This window comes from Engraulis encrasicolus, chromosome 12 (assembly GCF_034702125.1).
Source record: "Engraulis encrasicolus isolate BLACKSEA-1 chromosome 12, IST_EnEncr_1.0, whole genome shotgun sequence".
In the NCBI taxonomy this organism is placed as follows: domain Eukaryota; kingdom Metazoa; phylum Chordata; class Actinopteri; order Clupeiformes; family Engraulidae; genus Engraulis; species Engraulis encrasicolus.
In genome coordinates, this window is record NC_085868.1 from 17,286,108 (window position 1) to 17,306,252 (window position 20,145).

Genomic DNA, 20,145 nt, shown 5'->3' on the forward strand with positions numbered 1-20,145 from the left:
CCGAAAAGAGATGCCCGGCGCGCTCCTGCACTTCACACACTCTGGTGCGAAACGGGACTAGATAGTTGCAGGGAAAGAAGGGTGTCACTGAAGCATCTTCAGATGTGAAAGTTTAACTGTTTTATTAGTCAAGTGCCAAGAATAACTCTGAAGAAGATGTGAAAATGTTGATACGTTAGTCTTGGCAGTCGTCCAATAAAAGAGTCAGATGTAGCATCCTCATAGTCCTTCGTCCCATCTTCCAAGTAGTTCCAAAAACAAAGAAAGAAAGAAACAGCATCAGACCCTACCTATAAGTTGGAGAACCAGAGGTGATAGTGCAGTTTCAAGATGGCTATACATTTCAAGCCATGCTATGATACTACCATATTTTCAATAGACAATGATATTTTCACCAGATATTTTAATCAAGGTTGGACATAGTCTGTTTGTTTTCAGTTATATTTCTATTTACTAAATGTTCCATTTGTATTGTATTATCTTCAAATAATTCAGCAAATACAATTTCGTGTGCACTTTTGTCATCTGTAACTCTGACTCTATCATCTGTAAATCTTACTAAATGGGATGCAGGAGAGAATATGCACGCACGCACGCACGCACGCACGCACACACACACACACACACACACACACACACACGAACAAACACACACACACACACTGCAGAGAGTTCCTGCATTTAATGACGGAGAGTGACTGGACAACAACAGGACTCAGGGCCAGCCAGCTCCTCTTAAGTCTGTATGTGTATGTGTTTGTGTTCACCCCTGTGTGTGTGTGTGTTTGGTTGTGTACATGTGTGTGTGTGTGTGTGTTTGTGTCACTGTGTGTGTGTGTGTGTTCGTGCCGCTGTGTGTGTGTGTGAGTGTTTGTGTTTCCTCTCTTGTCAGTTGCTGGCAGGGAAACTGACCGTGACGGCAGAGACAACAGCACAGCAGCTGGCCACAGCAAGGCAGAGAGAGTAGCAGGAGAGAGAGGAGGAGGAAGAAGGAGAGGAGGAGGAGGAAGAAGTGGAGGAGGAGGAAGAAGAGGAGGAGAAAGGAGAGGAGGAGGAAGAGGAGGAGGACAAACAGGAGGAGGAGGAAGGAGAGGAGGACAAAGGAGAGGAGGAGGAAGAAGAGGAGGAAGGAGAGGAGTAAGAAGAAGAGGAAGATGATGAGGAGGAAGAAGGTGAGGGGGAGGAGTGAGAGGAGGAAGAAGAAGAGGATGAGGAGGAGGAGGAGGAGGAAGAGCAGGAGGGATAGGAGGAGGATGCAGAGGAAGAAGAAGGGGAGGATGGAGAGGAAGAAGATAGGGGTGAAAAGGGAGATGGATCCTCTCTTCCCTTCTCTATCCTGCTCTTCTCTTCTCTGTACATTGATGGTTGGGTTCAGGCCCCTGCTGCATCTGCATAGGAATACTTTACTGCTGCCATCCCCCAGTGTGTGTGGATCACATGCACATGCACATGCACACACAGACACACACACATGCACAGGCACGCCGGTATGCACACACACACACACGCACGCACAAACACACACACACACACACACACACACACACACGAAAAAGAACAGAACGAACGTTTTAGTACAGCAGTGCCACAGTTTTCCAGCAGATTTCTCACATGGCCAGCTATGTGGCGATGATGCATATTCGAGCCTGCACATCAATTTCAAACTTTTAAACTAGCAAAGAATACAAAAGTCTTTGCTGCTCTCCTGAAAAAGTGGTGAGTTAAAATTCACTCACGCACACACACAACACAACAGGCAGACAGACAGACAGACACAGAAACAGAGACAGACACACACACGCACACGCTCACGCACACGCGCGCGCGCACGCACACGCACACGCACACGCACACACACAAACACACACACATTGTGGTCATCTCCATCATCTCCATCTGGCCGCCCTACCCTACAAATTGAAATACCAAGTCTACCAGTACTTCCATTTAATGGGAGTGTCCTTGGTTGTCTAATTTGGTACTGTGTGTAAGTTGTCCTTATATGCACTACCACATTATTGATACTATTTGCCAATAGCTGTAACAAATTGTGTGCACCCTCTCTCGGTATGGTATCTGGATTGATGATGTGCTGTTTCGCGACTCATCAATAATAAACAGAATCTGCTGCCACTTCACTTTCCTTCTCTTCTCTCCTCCTCTCTTCTCTTCTCCCCTCCTCTCTTTTCTTTTCTTTTCTTTTCTTTTCGTCTCTTCTCTTCTCTTCTCTTCTCCCCTCCTCTCTTTTCTTTTCTTTTCGTCTCTTTTCTTCTCTTCTCTTCTCCCAGATGGGATATGCATCACTTCTATCAAAAGAAGCAATTACTAGTGCCACTTACTACTGAGTGATTTGACTGTGAGGAGAACTCCCTCTGTCCCCCAAGTGCCTTAACCTTATATAACCCTCCAACAGTGTTAAGGCTTGGCTATGCAAACTACTTCATGTGGTTATGCAAACTACTCTGTGTGGAAAAATGTGTGCATCTGTAAAATAACTCTTTATGGGTTTGTAGATGCATTGTCTGTTCACCATTATGCTCCGTAGTACATATAAGACATAGGCTAATAGCCTAGGCTATATTATAAGACTATATAAGGCTATATTATAGACTATATAAAACATTTTTTATTCACATACACGAAAGTATTGTACACGAACCCATATCTTTTGACAACCATGACCTACCAAATAGCAATAACTAGGCTTAAAGATTAGTCACAAATACATTTTGACAACAAATCTACCCAATAAAACTTTTTTGTTGTCTTAGGAGTCATTGATGCACAGCACATTCATGTCCCCAGTTTTTCCCACCTACTTAACAATATTTCTATTTTTGAGTGTTTGGTTATTGAATTAAAGTCACACTAATGCCTCTTTTCCACCGCCATTTTTTGGAAGGCCTACAGCTCGACACAAAGCTACTCGGCTGCCACTTTTTGCTTTTCGATAGGGCACGACACAGCTCCATCGAAGAGCAAAATTTGGCGGCCGAGTCGCGCTGTGTTGAGCTGTAGGCCCACCAGAAAACCAGCAGTGGAAAAGAGGCATAACAGGCTGATATTTCTTTTTTCAGAGATGTGTGTGTCTGTGTGTGTGTGTGTGTGTGGGGGGGTCTTCCCCTTCCTTTCCCCTCGCCTTTTATAGCAGTTTATTGGTTTTGATGATAATAAAACTAACTATCAGGAAAAAAAAGGTTGATGGTCATGAGGTGAGGCCACCCCATCCAATTTGCCTATCTTGCCTCGGAGAGCCCTCTCCATTTCGCTATAGTGTCTACGAGGCAGGCAGGACTCATCGATACACAGCACATACACGTCCCATGTGTTTACCCTTTAGTTTATTGGTTCAGTGCGTTTCATTGATGTATTCATTATTCTGTAGCTGGCCAATTGTGCAGCACTAAGGACATGCTCACTGAACTGAGGTGCCCGGGAATGCTCACTGAGTTAGTGACTGCTGTCTCCTCTTAATCACGTCGATTGCGCAAACTAAACTAAATGGACACCACGTTTATGTCTTTTTGATAAACTGGTAAATGGGGCTTAAGCAGCTCTTGGGGAAAAAGCAGATCCGTATTAAAAACTTGGTGCAAACCTGTGGGTTTCCTTTAAAGGGCTATATGTAGGATTAAAAGTTTAATAAATCACTGTCACGAGTCAGCCGACGCTTATTTAAGTCATTAATACGTGAACAATGATTCTCACGACCACTTTGACCGTCTGTCTGCTGAGAACCCCACTTTGGACAAAACGGTCCGCTACAAGTGTTGTGGGAAACACTTTTCATATGAGAAATCGCTTTACATACCGTATTCAGATTTGTATCAACTGCTGGCATTCCGTGATGATAAACATTCTCCCAGCGAGTTTATTGGAACAGCATTTTTTCCATTACGGTGTAGATTTGGTGACAGGCATGCCACGGGCACCACGCAAACGTAATCATCCTACCTTGTGCCCCTTTAACAAAATGTATGAAAATGGACAATTGCCAGAAAAAGGAAAATTGTACAGGGAGCACACAAACCACTGCTCATTCAGTGACCCGTTTTATGATATAAATAGAGACCACAACCCATCCAGTGTCCTTGATGCCCCATGGGTACTTGTTGTCCGCTCTATCTGCGTCACTGTTGCCAAGGGACATAGTAGAGGATTGGCCTTTGGTATAGAAACCATTACACATACTGTATACCATGGTCAGCTCCAGGGAAGTCACAAGGGGGGGGGGGGGGGGGGGGGGGGCAAGGGGTCTGTTGTCCTGGGCCCAGGGAGAGATGGGGCCCAGAATTGGGTCCTGATTACCATATTATGTGTTGTATGGGGTCCCTTTTACATGAGGGCCCAGCCAAAGCTGTCAGCGGCCCTGGTCAGCTCAAACATGTTTTGCAATATTACCACATTAAAACCTGTCCCACTTAACGTACCAGAGGCTCACCATACTTCCTCCCAAGCCTTTGCGCTGGACTTCAAGGCTCTCCTCTCCTCCCCCTTTTCCAGCAAGCCAGGCAACCTCAGCTCTGAGGGAGGAGCAGCAGTGTTTTTCTCAAGATATTTGTATGGTCTCGGTGGCTGCTTTGAACATATGTTAGCCCAAGGCAATACATTTTTAATGTTTCAGTTCATTCGTTCAATTAATAAGAGGCAGCTGCAGTCACTGAGCACTCACACACACATGTTGCGTGGCTGTATACCTTTGTGTATGCTCACTAAGGATAAGGGATACATGATAGGCCATTCAGAGCAAGCAAGGGAAATGAAATTTCATTTTCCGACCAAGGCCAAATAGCTGATGCAGTGTAAATCAATTATGAAGGCAATACTAATTTCACCGACTCAGTAATTCACAAATACAAATGTGTGTGATTTAACAGACATGTGAGCATACACGCGTGCACACACACACGCGCGCGCACGCACACACACACACACACACACACACACACACACACACACACACACACACACACACACACACACACACACACACACACACACACACACACACACACACACACACACACACACCAAATGCATTTTATAAGCATTCAAATTAAGGGTGGAGACATCAAACAATAACAAGTCTAAGGCTACAATCATGCAGCATAACATGGATACTAATATAAGTATACAGTGTTTGTTAATGGGTGGTAAGCTAAGCGTATGCTGTTGTAAAGCATGGGAAACAGGTCGATAATACTATTCATTTATCCTTGTCACGGTTCAATTTGTGTCCATTTGTTTCAAAGTGGATCGTTAAATGGAATTCACATTGACTTAGGGAAAATGCTCATGTGCACACGTTTATGTGTTGTGTGAGTGCATATGCATGTGTGTGTGTGTGTGTGTGTGTGTGTGTGTGTGTGTGTGTGTGTGTGTGTGTATTTGTGTGTGTACGCACGTGCACGTGCATATGTGAACAATTTTGTGTGAGTCTTCAACATACAACCCTGGAAAGATGGAGTTGTGTCAGCACAAGTGTTCTGATCCACCAGGACAAAGGCTCGGTAATTGAATGGGTATATCACACAATGTGCTGGTTTCGTTTTTTTTTTATTTTTTATTTTAATAGGCCAGAAAAAAGAGCCAGTGTCTGTGGTAAGCCATCAACTGGCATTGATTTCTTTCATATTTCATTATTGTTTTCAGTGCGGTGCCTAAACAGATCAGCAGGGGTCCAGCCCACGCTAGGAGATGCATCTTACAATGCTGTCATTTCCTGTCTTACTCTCTCTCTCTCTCTCCTTTGCGCTCTCATTCTCTCTCTCTCTATCTTTCTCTCTCTCTCATTCTTTCTCTCTCTCATTCTCTTTCTCATATTCTCTCTCTCTCTCTCTCTCTCTCTCTCTCTCTCTCTCTCTCTCTCTCTCTCTCTCCTCATCCGTCAGCCAAGGTAGGCACACTGCTGGTGGAGGGCATGCTGTGAAGAGCCCTTGCAAGATTGCTACAATAACATTTCAAAGCAAACCTAAGTGTCGATCAAGTTAATAGTTTATGCTAAGATCGGTGGGGGGGCAGGGTAAGGAGTTGATGTTGGTGGGGGATCCCCCCTTACGCAATGCTACACTTCCGCCAACTCCATGCCATGCAAGTGTGTGTGTGTGTGTGCTTGTGTGTGTGTGTGTGTGTGTGTGTGTGTGTGTGTGTGTGTGTGTGTGTGTGTGTGTGTGTGTGTGTGTGTGTGTGTGCGTGTGTTCCCTCCCCTCAGTGTTGCTCTTAATCCACCTCTACGCCCTCAGCACATTATGCCAAGTGCACATTATCCTCCATTCATCTGCGGCCGCCGCTGCTATTAGTGTCCGACTTAATCAGGAAGTTGTCACTTGCAGGCACTTGCAGCACTGAGAGCCACCACATGGGGCCCCATCACAGCTGCACCTGTGTGGGCCACATCTGGGCCGCATCACCGCTGCATCTGGGCCTCGTCACTGCCACATGTGGGACATATCAGGCCCATGTCACTATTGCATTCGCGCTGCATCACAGCCACTACTGGGACCTAGTGCAACACAGTCTACCATGTGGGCCACATGGCGTCCATAAGTGGGCTGCATCAAGATTTCATTACTGCTGTGCAGGGCTGGACTGGGGGAGAAATAGGGCCCAGGCCCCTCATAATTAGCAGCGTAGAACTGACTCACCGGTGGATCTCACACCCTCGTGGGTTCCTATTTTCAGAAATGTAAAAAAACAAAACAAATCTTTTTTAATTTTTAAAAAATATTTCTGAAAATAGGGGCCCATGAGGGTGCGGGGCCCACTGGGAAATGCCTACTGCCAGATGGTCAGTCCAGCCGTGCTGTTGTGTGATGTTGAGTTGCATCATGCTGTATGATGACGCCTCTGAAAGTGCATCACTGGTTCCTCTGTGCCATATGCAGGGCTGGATTATACATAAGGGCCAGTGGCACAGTGCCCAGGGGCACCAACGATTTAAGGCCACAGTTATGGGCGACTAGCCTGGGAACTCCCATACTGCCTTTAGTTCTACACAATCGTTTCGATCTGAATTTATGTGATTAGGTCTGGTGTTAACCAGGCAAATGGGCGACCACATCACACAAACTTTACAAATATTGTCCATAAAGGGGGCGCCTGCAAGGTGTAGGACCGGGGGGGACCACAGTGTTAGTCAGGCCATGCCCTCCTAGTGACGCAGCACCTTCAGCCATGGATGTAGATTTGGGTAGGGACGGTTGTGACATGTCACGACCAATATTCAAGGGATATAAAATAGTCCCAAACCAATTTTTGCCATATTAGAAATTAATAAAAATGAGAAAAAAAGGAAATAACTGAACGAAAATCTAAATTGATTAGTTTAATATTTCGATATACTATGAAGTGGTAGCATTCATTTTAAAAACATTTTAAATTAGCTAGTTAGTGAGCTATGATGACCCATGCCGCTATTGGCTGCAACAGGCGACCAGGCGTAAGCAGTGGTCCATGCTGGTGGTGCTGAAAACGCATCTGTCTCGTAATGGAATTAAACTCAAACGGCGTACGTGTTTCCTTCTGAATTTGACATTTATGATGAGCCTCAGAGATGTCGCCACCAAAAAAGAAAAGGACTACTGGCATAAGAAGTTATGCTACCTCAACAGTAAGCCAGTTAGATATTCATCTAGATCACGCAACGCATGTGTTGCATCGTTCGGTGTGTAGGTAGCCTAGTGTTATCCTACTCCCCTCCCTTGTCTTTCTCGAGTGCAAGTTTTACCGGTCTCGTTGTAGCCAACAATTAAGCCCTGGCAGTAGGCTATGCAAATAAACATGGGAATGAATGAATGTGAAAGTCATGGAAAGATGCTGGAGATGTTCCCGTTTGAATTAGTTGCTATAGCCTGGTGGCTAATACACACACCTCACACAATGCATGCCATAATTGTAAAACATTCCGACTGTCAAACTACTCGATAGCTAAATGCGATTTATAATTGCTCATGTCGGTTGCCGTGTATGCCGCGTGTGCCAGATGTTGTAAAAAGTTTGGCAAAAGGAATTCATTTCAAGTTGTGATTCCTCTGACATTCTGAATAAAAGTCAGGTTTTAGATATTTTCTGTCAAAAAAGGGTCGTTTATTCTCCCAGGACAAAGGGGCTCGGTCCTGATGAAGCTTGACTGCTTTTGCAGAAAGAAGCCCAAGAGTAAACCTACACGTCTTTAAAGGAGCCGCTGCCCTTTTAACGTCAGTGAGAGATTCTCTCTCTCTCTCTCTCTCTCTCTCTCTCTCTCTCTCTCTCTCTCTCTCTCTCTCGTTATGTTGTCCAGGACCATTAGAAATGCTTAGTCGTTGAAGCAATTTTGTTTTAAATGTTTGATAGAATTAGGCTATCTGTGTTTAACATGTAGCCTACCACTTACTGTAGGCCTATAGCACTGTTCATTTTTGGAAGAGGATATTAGCCCTGGTCTAGTGGGCCACCTGGCTTAAGAAACAGTCTTCCTTACTTATAGGCCCTAGTCATTAATTCGGTAGGGCGCATATATTGAATGAGCCTAGATACATTTCATAATGCCAGTCATATTAATCTAAAGAATCTATGTAGGCCTATTTTTTTTTTTAATTGTCCCTACCAAAGCTCAAGCCAAACCTACGCCCTTGCCTTCAGCGTTGCTTCTAGTCAGGACAAGAGCAATACAAATATCGTTTCTGAGCTCCCAAAAAATTGGGAACTCCTCCCACTTTGTCGGGAAGCAAACAACCATTAGCAAACCAAGGGAGGCGGGTCAACCATGCCGTTTGGGAAATGTTAATTGTTATGCTCTTGGTCAGACCAAGTCTCGAACAGACTTGAAAGTCGATGATAATCAGGCTCCCACAGTGTCCTAACACGGTCCTGGCAATATGGCCTCTATCGCATCTGGGTAAACGTCATTGCCACTACCACTGGCCTCACAGCCGTGTCACGGCATGTCTCACCATACTGTGTAAAACGCCACGATACATTTCCTCCCACCGTCTGCACAGATGTGGGAAGTTAAGTGGCTAAGTAGCAGAGCTGAAAGATGTGCCTGGAAAATGGTGAAGTCTTGACACCTCTCATATGGCTGCAGGGCTGCGCACACATATCAATGTACTCTAATGAGTGTGTCGAATACAGCACAAGATAAGGCACCATTTACATGCTGAAGGCTACACTATGTCAACAAACGTGCACTGTACGTGTTGGCAGCAACAAACAGAGGATTTCCATATTTAAAAATTTAAGAGCTGTAAAGGGAAAGTACATATGGAAGAAGAAAAACACGCACATAAGCACATATATTTGAGAGATAATGATATTAAACCCTCATAATGTGTCGGAACATATTGCACATGTTTTCATCATGATCATATTTACCTACAAATAGTGAAGCATCCAAGCTGTAGTCATGCTATTCATTCCCATCTGGCTAGATGGAAGTAATCACACACACACACCACACCACACCACACCACACACACACACACACACACACACACACACACACACACACACACACACACACACACACACTGTGTTTACAGATATGCACAGGCTGCTCAGCGCAGGAAAATCGCTAAAGGAAGAAAAAAAGAAAGAAAAGCACACCATGGAGAAACGTCTTGGATGCAGCGTTGCTCGTTTTCTTGCAGTGATTAACAGTCTCAATATCGTACAGGAAGTAAGATCTGAGCGTGCTCAGTCTCTGTGTTGTGTTCTGCTCTGTTCTATCCACAGCCTGAGGCGAGGAGATGAGAGAGTCCTTGGAATTAAACACGCTGCTGGATGAGGAACTGCTCCGAAGCATTTTGTTATTTTTTTTCTTGTTTGTTTCCTCAAGTTAAAATTCAACTTGTGGTTTCGGCAGCAAGTGTTTGTTATGCCGTCCTTGTACTGTACTGCATGTGCCCTTGAATGAAATGTGTTCTATTTGTTTTAGACTGTGTAGGTTTTTTCCAACCCATTGTTATTGTTTTGCTTTCATGTCATCCTTTGACCTTTTTCTAGCGCATATCATAACCTCTTGCATCCAAATCGAATTCACAAGCAAACCATTTCCAAAGCTACGGTATCCACCGTCTCCATGCCAGCACCACCTGAGAAAGTTTAACTTGCTGTCTTTGACGTACAGGGTACTTTCCATACAACTTTTCCACCGTAAACCAAACACCAAATATGCAACTTAACATAACTTAAGAACAGTCAAAGTTTTACGTATTGCTTTTTGTCTGTGCTATGCTGTCCCTTAGTCAAGCATCACATCAAATATTGTGTACAAACAATGTTTGTATACAGTATGTTATATATGGTATATTTCATTTATGTAATGTTTATTTCACAGGGACAGTGCACAGCATACAATTGAGCCAGATTATAGCCACAAGGCTAATTGTCATCTGCAGTCCCTGGACAGGAATTTGTGACATACAGTAAGATAACTACAGGGAAAACACCTTATTTCCATCTTTAGATTAAATGCTTTACGTAATACCAAGGGCAAACATGGCTGTGACAGGTCCATGCAAACATAGTAATTTCTACTCCTTTACACTTCAGAATCTAGATGCCCATTATTATTTTTTACAAACATATGCAGTGTTTTTTTTTTAATTTAGAATCCCTGTTTTAGACTTTATTAGTGACAGGACAGTTTTAGAAAGAGACAGGAAATGGTTGGGGAGAGAGACGGGGAAGGGTCGGCAAAGGACCCGTGCCGGAATCGAACCCGGGTCGGCCGCATAGCAGACGAGTGCCCTACCGTTAAGCCACGGTAGGGCCATATGCAGTGTTTTATATTTAATATAAATGTATTGTATGGATCCTACCTAAGCAAAACCCTGATTAAAACAAAACTAGCCTAATAAAGAGTAAGGGAGCAAGCTATGTGTAAGTGCTTTGATAGAATGCAGGCTGCTGGCCCTTTAACCGTGTGGACAGACAGCCAGCGTTGAAAGAGCTCAAACGCTGTCCGAGTACCGCCTGGAAACGGTTAGGGGTTGTTTAGGCCTTTTTCGTTTAGGTTGGAGTCGTCTAGGCCACCCTTCCGCCCTTTAGGCCACCATAGGTGCCAGTTAAGCCACTGCAGCTGCCGTTTAGGCCACTTTAGCTGCCGTTTAGGCCAGCTTTTTATTATTATTATACAAACACCAATCACACCAACCCTAACCCACACCCTAACCCTAACCCACACCTTAACCCTAACCCACACCCTAACCCTAACCCTAACCCACACCCACACCCTGACCTTAACCCTAACCCACACCTAACCCACACCCTAACCCTAACCCTAACCCTCTGTCTTATAATAAAGAATGTACAATAACAATAAAAAGCTGGCCTAAACGGCAGCTAAAGTGGCCTAAACGGCAGCTCCACTGGCCTAACCGGCGCCTCTGTTGGCCTATACCAGTGGTTCTTAACCTGGGGTGCGGGCACCCCCTGGGGGTGCGCCAGAGATTCCAGGGGGTGCACAGAATTTTGTTTGTGTTGAGGTTGTGACCAAAATTATGCTTGCAAACATTATAGTTAGGTCAAATTAAGACCAAATTATAACATGTTATGGTCCCCATTTTAAGTCATTAAGGTATTGATTAATGTCTCAAGCAAGAATCATTGTAATTAATCACTTAAAACATTTTTAGTGCATATACACATGCGGAAGTTTGTGTTGGGGGTGCCGCGGCTTGTCTTCGGCACAGGAAAGGGGGTGCGTTAAGTAAAAAAAGGTTCAGAACCACTGGCCTAAACGACGGCAGGGTGGCCTAGACAACTCTTGCCTAAACGAAAAAGGCCTAAACGACCGGTCACCCCTGGAGCATAGATGAGGGGCCATGAACACGGCAAACAATTCAAACCTGAAGCGTTCGATCAGGGAGAGTGACCAACCGAAACCCGTGTTGAGAAAAATGTGAACATACCATTGGCTACCGCTTGCTGGCGCTGAGCTCAATACACATTTTTAACTGAAGTTCAACTTGTCTTGTAACGCTTTTGATGCCCTCACAGGTAGAAACGCTTTTGCAGCTTTTGACGCTTTTGCCGCTTGCTCTTCCATACAAAATTAATTACCTCCGCTGCTTTCCTAGTCTTCAATGCCGGCAGTCTGTTTGCATGGCAATGGCAGACAATATCATCCTATCTGAGATCTATGGTCAGCAATCCTTCCTAATCATCTACTTATCATGCCAATGCCAATATGACATTTTCCCCTCCCCCTTCCCATTATTCCTATCATAATACTCTATATTTTATATCCACATAGATTGTAAATATTGTATCCGTATAGATATGTAGGTATGATCTCAATTTTTGTGGGTTTCAGGACCAAGGCCAGCTCCCAATCCAGACACTCACAGTTGAAAAAAATCAACCCATGGCTTATTCACATGAACTCGTGAACTCACTGAAATAACAAACATCCTGTAATACTCAAATATAACACTGCAACAGTATGCACCATGGGGAGTGGTGCAATGTCCTACTCATGTTTTGCAAGACATAATGCACTTTGGCATGTTTGAAACAAGTGTGTGTGTGTGTGTGTGTGTGTGTGTGTGTGTGTGTGTGTGTGTGTGTGTGTGTGTGTGTGTGTGTGTGTGTGTGTGTGTGTGTGTGTGTACCTGTGTGTACCTGTGTGTACCTGTGTGTGTGTATGAGTGAGATTGTACGCTTGCGTGTGTGTGTCTTTGGTGAGTGATACACTGTATTTCTTATATCACCTCTGTCACAGCTGGACCTCTCCCCTGACTGCCATAATAACACAGAAAAGAACACCCTCCTCAGAACACTTCTTCATCTGCCATCCTCTCACCCTCTCAGGACCTTATCATAAGGGCCACATGGGCCAGACAAATGGACCTCCCACTGCTCCCTAGCCATGCTCCTCTCCTCTCCACTCTTTCACAGTCGTCCCATCTCCCCTCTCTGATTCCCTCCTCTTCTCCCCCCTCTCCTCTCCACCCTCTCTCTTCTCATTTCCCCTCGCCTTCTTTCCAATCGCCGCGGATCTAGTCTCCTACGCTCTCATCTCGTCTCCACTCTCCACTCTCAGCTCCAAAGTCCTCTCTCAGCTCCTCTCTTCTCCTCCCTCTACCTCTCTTCTCATTTCCTCTCGCCTTTTTTTCTCTCCTCTCCTCTCCTCTCATTTCGCATCTGGTCTCCACTCTCCTGTCCTCCTTTCCTCTCTCGTCAAAGCTCTGTGACGCTGCTGTCAGGCCACCAGACCGTATCTTTAATAACCATGTGTAATGTAGACCATATCTACAGCAGTCACACCAATCCTGCTGATGCTACATTGCCACGCTCGGTAAGCACAGAAGAGTGTGTGTGTGTGTGTGTGTGTGTGTGTGTGTGTGTGTGTGTGTGTGTGTGAGAGAGTGAGTGAGTGAGTGAGTGAGTGAGTGAGTGAGAGAGAGAGAGAGAGAGAGAGATAAAGAGAGAGCAAAAGCTGTCAGCGGCCCTGTGTCTGTGTGTGTAAGTGTGTGTGTGTGTGTGTGTGTGTGTGTGTGTGTGTGTGTGTGTGTGTGTGTGTGTGTGTGTGTGTGTGTGTGTGTGTCTGTCTGTGTCTGTTTGTGTGAGTGAGAGATAGAGAGAGAGAAAGCAAAATTCGAAGTGTCTGTGACCCTGCATGGTGAGTGTTTTTTTCCCGCAAAAAAAAAAAAAATCGACTCCTTGACAAACAGACTGGTTAATTGCAATACCTGGCCAAACGACCTCTGGCAGGCATGGTACTTACAAATCATAGACAACGCAGTTACATGAACAAATAAAATGAGAAATCCAATAATTTACTTCAACTGGTCCGTGCTGAATTGAGCGGAAGCACAGACCTTCATAGAACCCCAGAGACTAAATCCTTGGAATCCATTTTACAGTAAGACATACTGATGTAGGGCAAACAAATACACGAACAGGTACAGCAGGGGTGCTCAACTAGAAACTGAAAAGGTCCACTCGCCAAATTTCGTATGTTTCCAGGGTCCAAAAAAGTCGCTACGGACCGATGCAGAAAATAGCCTCACTCGCTGGCCACACTGGCCTCTTGCTCACTCACTGAGTTATCATAGTGATGATACTTTTATTTGTCATAAGACTGGCTTCGCAGAAATACACCTATAGATCGCATGGCAGCGAAATCTCATGTATAATTTATACATATTAAATACAGATGGATTTTGTCTTGGTCCGGATGACATTGCGTTTGGGTCCGCATCCGGACCTGGGTCCGCCAGTTGAGCACCCCTGAGGTACAGCATATGCATGCAAACGCACACACTCAAAAGGAAAAATGTGGACATTTTTGAGAGAAAGGGTATGTCCCACAGTTCTAGTTGTTGATTTTAGCGTTGAGACCAAGCACATTGCGTTTATGTTATATCAGCACAGTTTGCTCTTTTCTGCATTTTCGGCGGCTACGATGCCTGTAGATCTTAATTTTTTTTCTGTGTTCACGTGGCATGACAGGAATGTGGCCTGTTGACGCTTGCTAGCGGGACACATGTGCATGCACGCACACGGACACGGACACGCACGCACGCATACAAACACACGCACACACACACACAATAGCAATGTAAAAAATGGCATAAACCACAAAATACACAAACACTCACACACACACACACACACACACACACACACACACAAACACTCACACACACACACACACACACACACACACACAGAGTAACAAAGGCAGCACAAACCATAAAGCTGTTTCCACATTTAGGCCCTGGCCGGCCATGCTATGCAGCTTAGACTAATACTAATACCCCGTACTTTAACACCAAGGGCATTTAGCCATGATGCACACTGGAGCACCAGAGAGAGTAATGTGGCATACTAAAGCTGCAAGGACACATTAGCAGGCACACCGCTTTTAACAATGACCTCCTTCATCTCTCTCTCTCTCGGTTTCTCCTCCTCTTCCCCCTGACAGGTTGGCCACATTATCTCTCTTCAGCATATGCCAACAATGTGTCCTCATTGGCCACAGTTCATCTGTGCTGATGAAACGCTCGTTTGCTCGTCAGTTCACCTCAGGCTCTCTGTACTGTCTGTCAGTCAGTCTTTATGGTATTAGCGTGTCAAATAGCATAGCACCGGGACACTTGTGTGTGTGTGTGTGTGTGTGTGTGTGTGTGTGTGTGTGTGTGTGTGTGTGTGTGTGTGTGTGTGTGTGTGTGTGTGCGCACGTGCATCTGGGAGACACTGTGTCCAAATGCTACGCTCCACATTATGCAGCCTGAAAGGCATAAGTAGTAATTCCATGCCCTTTTTGATGGTCGACTCAAAATGCAATGCATGTGTGCGTGCATCTGTGGTGAGTGTGTGTGTGTGTGTGTGTGAGTGTGTGTGTGTGTTTGTGCCTACAGCGTGCTTGCCTTGGAGCTTTTCATCTTCCTAACGCATGAATGCTACCCTCTCCAATTCCATCTGACCATGACGTGCTGCATTTCCTGTCCCTTATGCCTCTCTGTGCTCCGTGTCTGTTCCTATTGCTGCTGTTTGGCCACAGTCCTCTTAATCTGGGCTTCTCCTCGGAGAAAGGGGCTCTATTTTGGAACCATCTATTCCTATCCATCAGGGAGCTAAAGCACTCTGATTGTGTGTGTGTGTGTGTGTGTGTGTGTGTGTGTGTGTGTGTGTGTGTGTGTGTGTGTGTATGTGTGTTGATTTGGTGTGTGTTTGTGAGTGTGTTTACATGTATGTATTCATATCCACCAGGGTGCTCTGACTTTTTTTTTTGGCTTTTTGACGTGTGAGCTGGGTGTGCGTGTGTCTGTGTGTGTGCGTGTGTGTGTGCGGGTTTGTGTGAGTATATCCATTCCATATAGTTATGGTGCTTCTTGTGTTTTAGAGAGAGAGAGAATTTTTGTTGAAAACATTTTAGAGAATTTTGGCGCTCCCATGACAAAAAAAAAAAAACCTCTTAGTTTGAGTCTCCCGGAAAAGAGATCCTGTATGTGGCCATTTGCTTTTGCATTTCCCTTGGCGATACTCATGTTTAGATGTTTCCCTCTCATCCCCAACAGGCCTGTTGTATCATGCTGTCACAAAGTACAAGAGACAGCTGCCGATGGTGTTCACTTGCTGCAAACAGCATGAAGTAAATGTGCTGAAGTCGTGGTGCGATCTCATATCGATCTTTTTTTCCTTGTGTAATTGACTGACAAAAGAGGGTGCACTGCACATTGAGCATTCTCTGACTACAGCCACTCCCGTTATAGACCTTGATGATGTAGCCAGGTACACATGTATCTGCACACAAAAAAATGCATTTATGGCTCACCCGTGCAAAGGGGTAGCCCCCAATGGCACCCCAAGGAGCAGTGCGTTGGGACGATGGTCATGCTCAGGGTAGCTCAGTCATGGAGGAGGATGGGGGCGAGCACTGGTTAATTACTCACCCCACCAACCTGGCAGGTCGGGAGTCGAACTAGCAACCTTTGGGACACAAGTCTGACACCCTAACCGCTTACCCATGACTGCCCACCGCATACTGCCCAAGACTTACCCAGGGAATGCTCCCTGCATGGAACCGTAGCCATGCTGCCCAGGAAAAGGGCTTATTCTCTGGGGCTAGCCCTGGACTCGACCTCCCCACGTGACCTTGAGGTCCCTCCCTGAGGCCTATGGGGGTCACCCGCTCTACATTAGTCAAAGTAGAAATTACTCCTCGCGCCATGCGGCAGTATCATTTGTCTTGCAGTGTCAGAAATGAATGCATGTGCACACGCTGCACTGCATGGCTCTCCTCTGCTCTCCACTCCCCGTGGTTTCATTTATTAATGCTTATATCCCCCTTTAAACATATTTAAGCTTCATTTCATTTGCACATGGGGTCCTGCTTAGAGAGAAAAAGCTGAGCATGATGCATTGCCTACTGTTTTTGTCTAATGGCTGAACTTAAGCATCAGCAGTTTTGTGTTTTGCCATCAAGAAAACACATAATTATAGCCGTGAATTTGTTTGTAATGTGCGTTATTAGTTTCGCGGTGGTGGCTCCGGGAGGCATGTGGAAATATACAACATGCCATTACTCATCAGGTTTGTTTGTGAAAGTGAAAGTACCATTTTATGTATGCGTGCACATGTGTATGTGTGTGTATGTCCGTTTGTTTGTGTGTGTGTGTGTGTGTGTGTGTGTGTGTGTGTGTGTGTGTGTGTGTGTGTGTGTGTGTCAGTGGTAGATGTTGGTGGATTATCTTCTGTTGTGGAGGTGTAGCTGGGCCTGGCTACAGTTCCAGTTTCTCTTCTCAGAGTTCCTGTCATTTCACAGCTGTCTAAAAATACCTTGTACTATACCTGCTGCCACCCACTCTCCGCTGGATACACGACTATGCATTCATCTACACATAGACACATGCGCTGACACAGACAAAAACACAGACAGACACTCTCTCTCTATCATTCACACACACACACACACACACACACACACACACACACACACACACACACACACACACACACACACACACACACACACACACACGCGTTTCAGCCCCACTCTATAATTCTCAGGCAGTCTCAGCTTGTTAGTGAACTGAGATGTAAATCATGTGAAACTCGCCACACACACACACACGCACACACGCATACACACAGACTAGAATACACCATATTACACAACATGGATATAGAAGCTTCCAAGCCCTGATGCCACGCTGTGTTCTTGAGTGTCTCTGGATCTCCACAGCAGACATGATGGAAAAGCCCCACGCTGAGCTGTCAGTGGATTAGGCCAGTGGTTTTCAAAGTGGGGGGCGGGGACCCCTGGGGGGCCGCGATGAGGTGCTAGGGGGTCCGTGGAAGGTTCGCCAGAAAAGTATAGCAAATCAAAATAAATACCACTATTATCATTATTTCATAAATCCCAGTGGGGCACTGACACACAGACATACTGTAGACTATTGTTGTGAAAGGGGGTGCCCAGAAAAATAGTGGGTCACGATTCATGTAAGGGGGGCCTTGGCTGAAATCTACCGGTATATGGGGGGCCTTATTATGGTACAGTTTGGGAACCCCTGGATTAGGCCATTTCAGGCAGGCAGGCAGAGCTGCCGCTAGACATAAGCAGAGTACGCAGAGCGCTTAGGGCGCCAACCAGTGCTTGGGGGAACCAAGCACTTTGCCCACAAATTTGGGGCCTCTTAAATTGGAGATTGACTAAAAAACGTAATGAAAAAAATATTGGATTACATTACAATATTAGTAGATTACTATTATTATTTAATTGGGGGGGTGTCCTGACCAGTTATGCTTAGGGTCTCCAGCAAGCTTAGCACTAGAGGTGACCCCGCCCCCCTTTTTATGGCAATCTGTAGCGGCCATTATTATTTTTATTTTTTTTCATTTCTCCTTTATTTATCCCATTGAGACTAGAGTCTCTTCTGCCAGGGAGTCCTGGTCAATCTGTAGCGGACATTATCTGTAGGTAGATCAGAGAAATGGAAATTAACGGAAAGTAAGTAAAAAATGACTTAATCATGTGAAAATGTCCATCAACACACTATGCAAGGATAATAGCTTTTTACAATATATTTTATTAACTCATATGATTTAAGTAGATATTTAGCCCGACATTTCAAATCTGGTCTTTGATTAAGGTGTTACTTCATATTCACACAGTTTTAGTCAATTTTTTGACAGGGGTGGGCGTGTTCTCCATTGACTTGCATTGACTGAAGGTGCCTACACTACCTACGGAAGTTGGGAAGCTCCATGTGCCTCCCAGTGCTGTCGCAAATTGCCGTGTCACCTCTAGCGTTATTTTCTACCTCTATGGATGGTACTCACAGTCAGTGGTGGTGTGTCAGCTAATGAGAAATGGATGGTGGTATCTAGCTGGTACGGAGAGATGGTGGTATCTAACAAAGCTGGTAACGTGAGAGATGGTGGGGATGGGATGGGTTATGTGGCGAGAAAATCTTTTTTGGCAAGTAAGGCGAGATGGAGCCAAGGGGAGAGAGAGAGACAGAGACACAGACAGACAAACAGAAACAGACAAAAAAGGTGGTATATCTGGTAGCAAGAGGTGGTGGTATGGGAGAGACAAAGATAGTCGGGATGCAAGAGAGAGAGAGAGCAAAATGCAAATACAAAATTGATGAAGATAAGATCTAATCTATGTCTCATATACATCTCGTAGACATAAATGAGCATAATGAACACCAAGTGTTTTTCTCTTTCGTCTCAAATTTCTGTGCTGTGCTGTGAGCATTGTGCGAGGACGGAGACAGACCTCACGTGTTCCTATGACTCTGAACCGTCGGCAACCTGTGGAGGCATGTGATGGCATTCGCACGCCCGAAAGGGTACCATACTTGGGAGCGTACCTATGTTCCCACGCCCCATTGGTCCCACAGCCCATTGGTCCCACGGCCCACTGGTCCCACAGCCCATTGGTCCCACAACCCATTGGTCCCACAGCCCATTGGTCCCACGTCACTAAGACTTTTTTTCATTATTTAGGCCCATTGGTCCCACAGTCCATTGTTCCCACAGCCCATTGGTCCCACATTGCTTTTTTATTTGAATTTTTAGGCCCATTGGTCCCACGGGACTCACTAGTTCGACGCCCTTTCGGTACTTACCGCTTACGTCATACGACCCTAAACCTAACCCTAACCTTAACCCTAACCCTAAACCTAACCCTAACCTTAACCCTAAACCTAACACTAACCTTAAATCGCTTGTTTGAAATGTTTGACTACTATGTTCCCACGCCCCATTGGTCCCACAGCCCATTGGTCCCACGGGCCACTGGTCCCACAGCCCATTGGTCCCACAATCCATTGGTCCCACAGCCTATTGGTCCCACATCACTAAGACTTTTTTTTCCACTTTTTAGGCCCATTGTTCCCACAGACCATTAGTCCCACAGCCCAGTGGTCGCACATCACAAAGACTTTAAACATTATTTTTTAGGCCCATTGGTCCCACAGCCCAATGGTCCCACAGCTTAGGCCCGAGGCCTATATGTTCCACAACTCAATGTTCCCACATTTCTGAGTAAATTAATAGCAAAAAAGTTGTAAAGACATTTAACCCTTTACAGTGTGGCCTACACATGCTAACCTTTTTTATCATTTCCTCAGCTCAGTTTTTTAGCTTCATTTCCAGAAGTAGAAAAGCACCTATAACTGCACTGCTACTACTACTAATAAC